Raw genomic sequence first — 12,855 nt, forward strand, 5'->3', positions numbered from 1 at the left:
CAATGTGGGTGACCAAAGTGTGGGTGACCACAGTGTGGGTGATCAAAGTCTATTTTTAGACTGGATGTCAAAAATAGAAAAGTCAAATATTATTGTCTCATAATAATATTTGGACTATAAACTTGATCTTATTCTCTTGGAGCACTTTAGTTTGAGCTACAGATGTGGCCCATGCAGCTGTCAGAAGGAAGTACGCTTTTCTTATGAGTCAGTTGAGTTGTTGCATGCATGACTTCAATTAGAACTCAATCAGTTGAGTTTGGTGGAGTTGATTGTGGAGTTGATGGAGTTGTGTTTAGTTTGACTTGGTTAAACTAGTTGTAGTTAGTCTAACTGCAGATAGACTAATGATGAGTTGTTAAACTAATTATTAACTCATAATACAACTATAGAATACATCAGTTAACTCAGTTGCATGTCAGTGCATGTTCAGTTCAGCAGGGACAGGTGTTAGAGAATCAGATTGCTATCAGTTGTGATTATAGTTGTGCATCAGATCTTGCACAATCAAGGGATTGAGTATGCCAATGAGTTTGCTCATGTATTTGCCCAGTTTGTAGCTTCTTCTCACGTCTTACACATTGTGAGTGATTCTTTAGAGGTGAAATATGAGTTTGGTAGACCATTCTCATTCATTCTTGAGGAGGTATTGAGCAGTGGAGGCAGGAAAGCAATGGAATAGATTTGGAGATCAGATCTTAGCTGTATTGTGTGTAACAGGTGGAGCTGGTACTGGATTGCTTGTGATAAGCATTGTACTTTGTAATGTTACATTGTCTCAATCATTAATATACAGATAGTGTGGGGTTTTTAGTTAAATGCTTTCCCCGGGTTACATACTGTGTTAATGTGTGAATGCTCTTGATGTTTTATTGTTATTGATGCTACTATATTGATGATCAACGTAGAGGAGCTTATGTATTGTGTATGTATTCCACAATAGTACATGATCAGGATAATCTCTGTTGAATATGTGTTAAATTATTCAAAATTTCTACAAGGTGAGTCGCACATAATACGAAAGATTGGCAAGCATAAAACAAGAATGGGACAGGAGATGAGACTAATCGCACAGATAAGAGAGTATGAAATGGATCAGGTAATTTTGAACCTGGGATCAAATGAGAATGTCCTACCAAAACAGACTTGGGATCGAATGGGGAGACCTGCCCTGAAATGGTCTCCGATTTAGCTAAAGATGGTGAATCAGTAGAAAATCATCCCCATGGGGCGGCTGCAAGGGGTGACCATGGATATTTAGGGAGCGAGCACACTAGCTGACTTTGAAGTAATAGAGATAGTAGATAACAACAATCCCTATCCTGTGCTCCTGGGAATTGACTGGGCTACTGATATGAATGGGGTAATTAATATAAAGAAGAGAAATATGATCTTTGAGAACAAATCATTGCGCATAATTTTACCCCTTGATCCTGTTGAAGGATCGCACTATACTGAACCTGTCTGTGATTATGAGAGTGGTGATGACCTAGAATACATCTATAAGATAATAGCTCGAGCCCAAGATTAGGTGAATCCCACTGTGGATGGAAGGATTACATGGGATCGTGAGTGTTCCTGCACTTCAGACTCCGACGAAGAAATAGAACTCCGGTAGAATTGGTTACATGAAGTAACTATGCTGAATTGCAACATGATGACCCATTCGTTGCATTGTGTGTCATCAGAGGTAAGAAGTCTACCTATTTATGATGGTCTAAATGAGGTGGATATCATTTTGGATGCATTTGAAAGGGAGGTACCAGAAAAGCAGTGCTTCCAGGCCTTGGACTGGGCACTGCGTGCTACACTCACAAGATGGTGGGGTACGCACAAGGGAAGCTTTGATGATTGGTGCAAATGTAGGAGGATGATGAGAACATGATTTGAGACACCTAAGATGTGACTGATAGACAAGTATGATGGGCAGAATGATCTACATGTGCATCTGGCAAAATGGACGCAGGCTTATGGAGAAACTCCCCAACCTGAGTGGGTGCACCTATTCTATCATACCCTGGATGTTATTCCAATGAATTAGTAAATAGAAACAAAGCTTTGCCATGGGATAGGAAAATGGGATATCCTGCATGAAGGATTCATGATGACATTCAGTTTTGAGGATGGGTTTGATAGTATTGATGAAAAACTACAAGAGGTGAAAGCAACTATCTTTAGGATACCGCATGATCCTTTAGACCTGATTTAGCCTGAATGGGCTACTCAGCTGAGTCGCACACTTGAATGTTATAATGTAACTACTGAAGAAGAGGACAAGGATCCATGGAAGATTAACATTCTAGAAATAGAAGGCCACCGCGAGGTTCAAGGACCACAGATTGAGAACCCTGATATAACCATGTCGTTGAGAATGAAACAAGTGAACATTGGTACAGAGGCAGAACCCAAATTCATGAAGATTGGAGACTACTGGGATGACACGATAGTGGATAAGGTCGTTGAATTGCTCCGTGAATACCAGGACTTATTCCCTACCAAGTTTACGGATCTGAAAGGAATAATCGGGGACCTAGGAATGATGAAGATCATGTTAAATCCCAACGTGAAGCCAGTTAAGCAAAGGCCTTACCATCTAAATCTGAAATATAAGGAGAAGGTCCACTTAGAGCTAGACAAGATTCTTGTGGCAGGAATCATTGAGCCTATGGAAGAATCAGATTGTGTAAGCCCAATGGTGGTGCAAGAGAAGATGCAGAAGGATGAGATAAGGATATGCATGGATCTCAGAAAATTGAATGACACTTGTGTGCATGATCCTTTCTGACTCCATTCACAGATGAAGTGTTGGACAATGTAGGTGGCCAGGAATCATATTCCTTCACTGATGGGATCTCTGGGTACCACCAACTCAAAATTGCGCCAGAGGATAGGAGCAAGACCACCTTCGTGACTAAGTGGGGTTGTTTTCAATACACCGTAATTCCATTTGGATTAAAGAATGCGCCTACAATCTTTTCGCGTGTGGTGATTGCAGCATTCAAGGAGTTTATTCATAAGTTCATGGAGGTATATTTTGATGACTGGACTATATTTGGGTTGGTTAAGCACCATCTGGAAAGCTTTTGCCTGATGTTGGATACCTATCGAAGATACCAGATCATGCTCAATCTCAAGAAGTGTTTGTTTTGCGTTCCTTTTGGGAACCTATTAGGGCATGCGGTTTGTAGACAAGGACTGATAGTAGACCCAGCGAAGATCACGATTATACTGAACTTAGAAGTGTCAAGGAGTGTGAAACAATTGTGCACTTCTCTTGGGCATACGTGATATTATAGAAAGTTTGTCAAAAGCTATGGCCAGATCACCACACCTATGGAAAAATTGTTAAAAAAGGATGTCACATTCTACTAGAACGATGATTGTAAGAAGAGCTTGGATATATTGAAAGAAAAGATGGCTATCGTGCCAATTCTAGTCTTCTCGGACAAGAAGAAAGAGTTTCATGTACATGTCGATGCGTCATGTATAGAATTGGGAGTAGTACTAACACAGGTTGTCGGAGAAGGCTTGGACCATCCAATCACATTCACAAGCCACATATTATCCAAAGAAGATAAGAACTATTCTACCACTGAGCACGAGGGGCTAGCTATGGTGTATGTGCTCCAAAAGTATATGCACTACTTGCTAGGAGGCCATTTTAAGATGTATACGGATCACTCCGCGCTGAAGTACCTGGTCAATAAGGTTGTGTTGGGGGGGAAAAACTATAGATGGCTCTTATTATTCTAAGAGTATGATTTTGAATTTGTTGTGAAGCCTGGACGATTGAATGTGGGACCAAACCATTTGTCACACATTGAAGTAGGGGAGGAACCTACTAACTTGGAAGAAGGATTTCCTGACGCACAACTATTTGCAGTACGTGTCACGAATGGTCATTTTGAGGATATAATACACTTCCTAACAACATGAACTACACTAGAAGCATACTTTGTCCAGCAAAAGAAGGAATTAGTGGTGTGTACGGCAGATTTCTCTATCATTGCTAGGCATCTGTATAAAATGGGTACTGATGAGATATTGTGATGAGATGTACCTAAGTTTGAGAGAAGAAGAATTCTCAAGGATGCTTATGGGAGCACCGCGGGAGGACATTATGCAGGGAGAGAAACCGCGCAGAAGATTCTATGTGCCGGGTTGTGGTGCCCAACCCTTCATCAGTATTCAAAAGCATATTGCAAGGTGTGTGATGTATGTCAAATAATAGGCAGGCCATTGCAAAGGGCTGAAATTCCTTTGAGTCCACAAATGACGTTGCAACCCTTCGAGAAGTGGGCAATAGATTTTGTAGGACCCATTCAACCATAAGGGAAGACTAGAGCAAGGTACATTATCACTACGATAGAGTAATTGATTCGTTGGGCAGAAGCATAGCTGGTGAAGTATTGCACTGGTGCGACTATCGTGAAGTTCCTACTTGAACATGTACTAATGTGATTTGGATGCCCAAAGATCTTGATGAGTGATCGTGGTATGCACTTCCTAAATGAGATGATCAGCACACTAATGGAAGAATTTCAGGTATATCACCAGAAGAGCACACCTTATCACCCATAGGCTAATGAAATAATGGATGCATCCAACGAAGTGCTCGAAAATGCGCTGACCAAGGTTTGCAATGCCCAGCGAAGTGATTGGGACCTACGCATACCTGCAGTACTGTGGGCTTATCGAACGACATGCAAGAAGTTGACTGGACAAACCCCTTTTAGGCTTGTCTATGGTGTGGAAGTGGTAATGCCTATGGAATACATCGTACCTAGTTTGTGCATAGCAGTGCTCATAGGTATGACAGATCAGAGAGACCTTGAGGAGAGGCTCGCGCGATTGGATGAGCTTGAAGAGGAAATATTTTTGGTTGGATTTCACCAGCAGGTCCAAAAGCAGCGTGAAAAGGCATGGCATGATCAACACATCAAGTTGCGCACATTTAAGGTAAATGACCTGGTTTTGTTATATGATAGTAAGTTTAATAAATTTGCAGGGAAATTTAGGATGCACTAGTTAGGTCCTTATGTTATTAAGGAGATGAATGACGGAGGAGGGATACAGTTGGTCAAATTAAATGGAGAACCCTTCCCAGGAAAGTTGAATGGCAATCGCTTGAAGCCATACACCGATGGTCCAACCATGTGACTAAATGAAAGAAGCATAGTCTTAGCACTCTAGGCAGCTGAAAGGAGGCACAGGACTATAAACTACACTATCCAGGTTGGAGAGCTATGTGATTGGAAGATGGTGTAGAGTGAGGAAGTGTCACTGGGTCCGCAATAGCAGGGAAGGAGCTGTCCTACCCAGGGAGAAATCATGCAGGTCAGCTAGAAAGTGACCATTAAAGTCATTGTTCATGAAAATATGGTAGAAGTGAGGCCAAATGGAGCAGGAGGCCAACATTTAAGATGAAATTTATGGCTTAGATCCTTGAAAATTTGCCACCAATCCAACATTAATGAACTAATTTCATGAGGAAGGGTTAGATTTGAATTCAAATTTCCCTATAAATTACAAGTGGCTTCCTAACAAAAAACACTTGGCATTTTGAGTATTCATCAATTGAGATCTCAAACGCTTATGAATCGTGAGCGATACAAGCTTCTGATAGTTTTTGGGGTATTTGCGACTTTGCCGGTGGACACACAGGAATTCTTGCAGAAAATCATGTCCGCGCCCCCAAAATTTATCAATACACAATAAGTAGTAGAGGAGCCAGCACAAGGAAGGGAGAGAGAGGTTGAAGTAGCTACCCCAGAAGTGGCCGAAGCATTAGTGGAGGTCCCTAAATCCATGAGAACATCGAGAACAAAGCCAAGCCCAACCAAGGAGACCATGAAAGAAAAGGAGGGCAAGCTGCTTGCCATACTAGTTCACACATCTCCAAGACGAAACCTACCAAAGCCCACTGTCCAGGAGAAAGGCAAGGCTATAAACCTAGAAGTAGAAGAGGAGGATATTGAAGACATCCACATGGATGATGAGGATGTGGGAGTGAAAATAGAGGAGTTCAAAGGCCAGGGTGCGGACCCTATTACACAGTTGTCGGAGTAGGTCCCTCCACGCAATCCTAATTCCAAGGTCCCAAAGGAAATTGATGAAAGTAAGACTCCCTTGCAAACCCCTCTGCTACTATATGAAATCACTTTCGACGGTCCGAATTTGGCATGGGTGCCCATATTGAAGCTCGAAGACTGGGACTTGGCAGACCATGAGAAGTTCTCAGACCTGGTGACCGAACAACTGATGCGCCACATCATAGACACAAGTATGGGGATGACTGCATTGGAGACGTGGAAGTGGCTCAGAGGAGTAGAGAATGCAGGATTACTCAACCTACTCTAGGTGCTACACTATAACTGCACTCACGTGACAGTGTTGGTCATCAAGCAGCTGTTGTGCTTGGTGCATGATGGGTGTTTGTGGCTGGAGGAGTCGATACCCATCACTGATATGTTGATTCACTGCATAACGTGTCTACCTTATACAGGCGAAAATACAGCTATGATCTTTAATGACAAGGGTGGCAAGCAGGTGCTCGTAGATCAATGAAAGAGAAGTTCAAACTGATGAAGAAGTCGTGCAGATACATTATCTCCAAAATCTATCACCCCGCTATGAAGGTGGCAATACAGATCCTTGTAGAGAAGGTGATGCGGAAGTGCTGCACTGATGAGGTACCGGGTCTATTGTCGCACTCACACAGTAGTGTGCAGAAGGAGTCCATTTTAACTAGTCAGACTACCTTCGTGGAGAGTTCCTGGCGAATTGTTGCGAAGTGCAAGAGAAAAACAAGATGTTCCACTATGCGTGGCTCTTGCTATCGATTGTGCTCGTAGCATGAGAGCTACCAGAGGAGAGTCAATTCCCCTCAGTCGCACCAAACCTTCCTGAGGTAGCAAAGTACTCTTCATTGTGGGTGACCAAGGACGTGGAGCATGTTCGAGACAGAAAGATCTTCTAGATCTTGATGGAAATGAATATCAGGATGGCTGTCAATCGCAAGTCATGATTGTTGCCCATGGTATATGCTAACCTACAGAGCTATGCCAAGTTTAAGGCTGATTTCCATCGGATTTTGATCAGGGCGTGAAAGGACCCTTTGCACAGAAGTGGTACAATTTGTTGTACCTAGCCAAAGATGATGCCATTGATGCAGTGTTGGATAAATGGCTGGCGGACTGGCGCACCTTGATGGACTTAGCGGTGGTTGGAAGCAAGTCTGCTGCACAAAAGAGGAAGGAAGAGGCCAAGCTGAAGATGGCATAGCTAGTCAAAAAGAGGAAAAAGGAGGCTGCTGAGAAGGCCCGAGTGGAACAGGAAAGAAAGGAGGCAGGAAAACGGACAGGTGGTGCAGAGCGGGGCTTTGATAAAGGCGCGTGGTCGCCTTCACCTAAAACTGAAGAGGAGGACACAGAATAGCACGACATGGACCCTCGAGAGACTTCTGACCACATTAAGTGCCCAAGAGAGCTGGAGAAGGGAGGGTCCATAAAGAAATCCAAGGCAACCAAGACCTCGCTGGACCCTATCAGACTAATGGAGGGTGACTTATATGACATCGGTGACATAGTCGAAGATGCCACCATGGAGGCCCTGCAGCAATTCAAAAAGTAGCAGTAGATCATCTTAGGGGCCATCTAGACAGGACTGTAGGAGTTGCAAACCCACGCGTCACAAATTGGTACGGTGTCTACCAGCTTGGTTATCAGCACATCAAAGGCTGTCGATATGATACGCATGAAGGTTTCCAATGTGCTAGTGTTGTCGGATGGAGCACTGACAATAGAAAATGAGGCTAACAGGCCCACTCTCAGCACCTTGAAGGGAGTGTGATTGAACCTGGCAGCGCTCCTGCATGAAGCACTCCCCCTCTTATAGGATGGAATCATTACAAAGCTGAGGGCCTGTGAGCACTGCACCCTCCAAGTGATCAGTGAACATAAGGTAAACAACAAGTAGATGGTGTTGTAGAGGAATGCTTCCATCACCACTGAGGCCGAGGTGACCAGTCAAAGCAAGATGATCATACAGGTCGAGGAGGAGGCATGTAGAATGGTCCCAGAGTTGGCCATTCCAGAGGAGGAGCCAGTTGAGGTCCACATCCGCAAATTGGCCACAGTGGTGCACAACACTCGGACAGAGATGGCACAGGTTCAGTTGGAGGTGAACCTAAAGATTACAGAGCTCCAATTGAGGGCTCAACCTTCACCACCGCCAAAGGTAAAGGAACAGCGAGCGGCCGCTATCACTGAAGAAATTGTGGCAATGGAGAGTGAAGTAGCAGACTGCACACAGTTGTTCGAACAATCGTTTGAGGCCCTAACCAGCTTGCAGGAGGACCCAAACATCTAGAGGCTAGATATGGAAGTGCACAAACTCCAACAATGTTATGATGAAGTTAAGGGCATAGCACAAATAGTCGCACTAACACAAAGGTTAGCCAAGCTGCAGGAAGATAAGAAGTTGAAGGAATAAGTGGACACAGTGCTGCACAAGGAAGCAGTGTTGAAGGCGCGACTCAAGCCCTGGCTGGAGGAAGCTTACATAGTCATAGGAGACATTGAAGGCAAGCTTGAAACTCTACAAGCAATGCAACAACAACTTCATACTAATAGCGCAGGGGCACTAACTGAGAAGAAAGTCAAAGATGTGAAGCAGATAGCAGCTTAATGCATAACTGAAGTTGCGTTCATCAGGGTCGAGCTGGACATGCTTCACGTAAAGATCTCTACACCTACCGAGTGACTCGAGGGTGAGTCACGATGTTTGCGTTGGGGGCATGTTGGGAGCGGGATCCCCTAAGGGAAGTTTTGGGGCTAAAAGTCCATGTTTAAGTCAATTTTTGTAATATCATTGTATTGACTCCACATTTTGTGGTCGCGGAGCGCAAAGGTGTTATATGTCATAAAGGGTAGTTCGCCCTTAGTTTTGTAAACTAAAGTCAGCTATAAGAGATCTACCCATGGTGCAGGCCATGGGATTATATAAAAGAGCTAAGCTCTAAGTAGTTTGAAAGGAGATAGACAATGATGGATGATGTAAGAGAGTCATAGCTTTAAAGCAAGAAGTCTAAGTCTTGGGTTGTAGTGTAGGTAGAGCCTCTGCAGCTGAGTGCGCAGAGGCCTAGGGTAGAAGTCCGTAGCTATGTGCGCAAGGCAGACAAAGGTTGTAAGCACTTGGAAGATATTAATAAAGAGAGATATTCTGCAATTTCTGTGTCTTTGTTCTATTGATGCATCTTGATATGTTATGTATGAATTTTATTTATTATGCTTATATGGTGCGTGAATGAATGCAATTACATTGAATAGCTGAATGCATATATGAATATCTATTTACGCGGGGATAACTATAATTGCTTGATAAGATAAGTAAGGCACTTATATTGATTGGGGAATTTGTATGGCACGCTGCCATAATAGCATGAAAGTACCTGAGTAGCAGGCTCGGGCTACATGAAGGACGATCATATCCTTTTGCAGAGGTATTGAAGAATGGAAATGCAGGGTTTTTCTTGCAAGCCCTAGAGCAAAGCAACCTAAATGAAGGAAGGGATAGAGGGAATTAAACAACATCACGAACATCTCAGGGTGTGAAAAATTGGTTCCAACATCCCCCCATACTGCTTCGGGTGAGACTTTAGTCTGCGCTCCATGAGCTGATGCCAAAAGGGCCAGTAGTGTAGGGATTTCTTTGGCTAATTAACGTTGAACCTGGGTCAGGCCCCCTCAAGCCAACACGAAGGCCTCATCATAGTGTAATTGGGAAGCTCCTAGAGGAGGTTTAATATAAGCAGGAATGGAATTATAAAATTTATTGAATCTTTTTGAAAAATCTTGTACTGATTCATGGCTTGCCTTCTTCAAATTTTTATATTCAGTCAAATATTGTACAGGATTAACTTTACTACCCCATTTCCTTAAGAAAGTGTCTTCTAATTCATTCCAATCATGTAAACTTCCAGGGGCTAAATATTTGAACTAATTTTTCACCTCATCGATGAAACTCTGTACAAACAACCTCATTTTAACATCTTCATAATCTACCTCTTCTAGGTCTATAAAGTCATTAAACTGGTGAACATGTTGTTCTGCAATCATCCCCTCATCACTTCAAAAAAATTTTATTCTAGTGGAGTACCCTTGAGGTAAGTCATGAAGTATAGCTGGTAAAACAAGGGGAGCATATCTAGCAGGGCTTGCCATAGCAGAAGTACTACTGGAAATTCCAACGGGAGGGATAAAAATGAAACTAGCAGGGGTAGTGATGAAAGAAGATGTGCTTTAAGGGACTTCAGTGATAGAGACTTTTGTTTTCTAAGTAAAGGTACTTCTTCCAGGTAAATGGAAAAACATTTCTTGTCTTGACAAAAGTACAAAATGATCAAATTCTTTTATTTTTTCTAAAGACTCTTGTCCAAGTGACAATTCTAATGCAACAATCTCCCAAACCCTATCTTTAACTTCTTTAGGAGTCTTAAATGTAGAATCTAACACTAGTTTTGGAAAATCATTCTTTGATTTAGATCTGAGCAATATGGGCTTATATTCTTCATCAAATTTAATACCTTCAATATCTTAAATATCTCTAGAGGGCAATGATATAGATCTTAAGAGAAATGAAGTACCTAATATTGATGAGCTAGCATCTTTTCTCATAATTTTTTTTTCTGGATCACCAACTATTTCTAGTGGATTATGGTGACTCTGGAGTGCTCCTCATATGAATCTTCTTGGAAGCCACCTTTAATTTGAGGGTATCAACGGAGCCACCAAGGTTGAAATATAGTCTCGAACAGTATGATCTCTTGCTACCTTCAAGAGCTCAGCTTTTGAAATGAAATGTCCAGGATGATATAACTTTCGAACTCATGGCAGATGCACCAAAATGTTATCACTGGGCTAGAAAGAATTGGGTTGTTCCAACCTTTGACCTAGTGTAAAAATTTTAGACCACTTGAACTGAAAGTTAGTCCTTCCAATCTGAGAGGGCTCTCTCAAGTGTTTATCAAATCTTCTTGAAGCAATTGAAACAGTCAGATGACTAAATCTGATCTCTTTTTGTGATTTTGTAGGTGAAGAAAAATATGATGACTACTACCATTGGGCATGAGTAAAATTATAGAATGGATAACAACAAATTTTAATGGAAGTTGAGGCATCTATATCTTTTAAACTAACACAAATGAACATCTACAATCATACATAGTAAATGAAGGAAATTGGAGCAGTTTGACAAGATTTCCAAGTAATCAAGATACTATGTAAAACTTGAAACAACATGATAAAAACCCATAAAAGCCATGACATGAATCTCAGGTACATAAACAAAGTAGCTGCAAATTTTCTATTAAAGGATCAAAATATTACAAAAGGTCATTTCTTCACATTCTTCATCAACCCTTCTCAAAGTTGAAAACCTACTTATTTATAGAGAAAATATCTCTTTACATATCTTGCCACCTAGGCCAAATTCGATCCACTATTCTAGAGACCTATTCCTACTTTTCTTCTAACTAACAGAGTCCTCAAAGGGATTTTCTATTTTACAATAGTTGGAACTTAACTAGGAATCTACTAGCTTTAAAACCATAACCACTTTTTGTTTATGTAGATAACCGAATCCAACTACATGCTAAATTTGTTGGAGTGTCATTAAATGTTCAAACTATTGATAGACATAAATTAAATTTCCCTTTTTGCTGATTGTCTTGTTGAGCTGGCTAATTTGTAGATGTGACTATTTGTTGACTTGGCAGGGTGAAAAATAGGAATTTATAATGACGACATGGACACCCGTTATCAACTAAAATCTACCTGGAGCTTGGATGTCTGCTATCAAAAATCTTCAAAAAGGCATAAAAGCAAGGTTTTTTCATGATTTTGTAACAAACCAACATTTTCAGCAATTTTGTAGAAAACTTTGGTAGCAACTTTGAAAAACACTCCTATGCTACCTTTTTCTTCCATCTGCTAGTTGTGAGGTAGGTCTTTAGAATGACCTCTATTGAACTTTAGACCATCCTTAACCCCCATGGAATGCTACAGGAGTTTTGTAGAAAAAACTCGACTTCACTATGGAAGTTGCTACAAAAGTTCCAAAATTTTGATTTTTTCAAGTTTCCATGATTTTAATGCCTCCTTATGACTTCTAATATCATGCCAAATATAAATATGGTTGAGTTAACTGAAATAGGTATATTAAAGACAAAAATTGAAGAGTTTTCCATATCATGGAGTAGCACTTACTTCAACAACAATCTTGAGGTTTCTCTTCTTGAGTTTAACCTGGATCATTTCAATTTGAGTTTCTAGTGTTGTAACTTGTCCTTATAGGCTTTTCCTATCTTCCTGTAACCAACTATTTCTTTTATACATATGTTCCAGCATCCTATGTAAAGGCAAAGTCATTTTTATCATCTTCTTAGACTTGTCTGCAATTTCATCATAAAAATATATTTGCTTTAATACTTCATTTTGGTATTCATCAAACTCTAGCTTGGTCTTGATCACTTCTTGTCTGGCCTCCCTTAACTATTCTTGTAGGACTTCTATTTCACTTTTTTCTTGAACAACCTCCTTGCCTTTCTTTTTGCTTTGATGTTTTCTTTGATAACTCTGTTTTGCTTAATCGTGCTTCAAGTATCTTCTCAACTTGCAGCATTGATCTTGTGACAGGTTTCCTTGGCCTGAAAATGAAACCTTGTTCTTCTTGAGTAAAATATAATTTCTTTGCTCTCTTACTTTTCTTCTTAGTTTCATTTGGGGTCACTTCTACAGGCTGCTCAACTGGGCTTTCTTCAATGTCTATAGCTTCTAGGATGTCAGTCAATCTGCC

This window comes from Pinus tabuliformis, chromosome 3_1, assembly GCF_031772625.1.
Source record: "Pinus tabuliformis cultivar Carrire ecotype Pingquan chromosome 3_1, CPIR1, whole genome shotgun sequence".
In the NCBI taxonomy this organism is placed as follows: Eukaryota; Viridiplantae; Streptophyta; class Pinopsida; order Pinales; family Pinaceae; genus Pinus; species Pinus tabuliformis.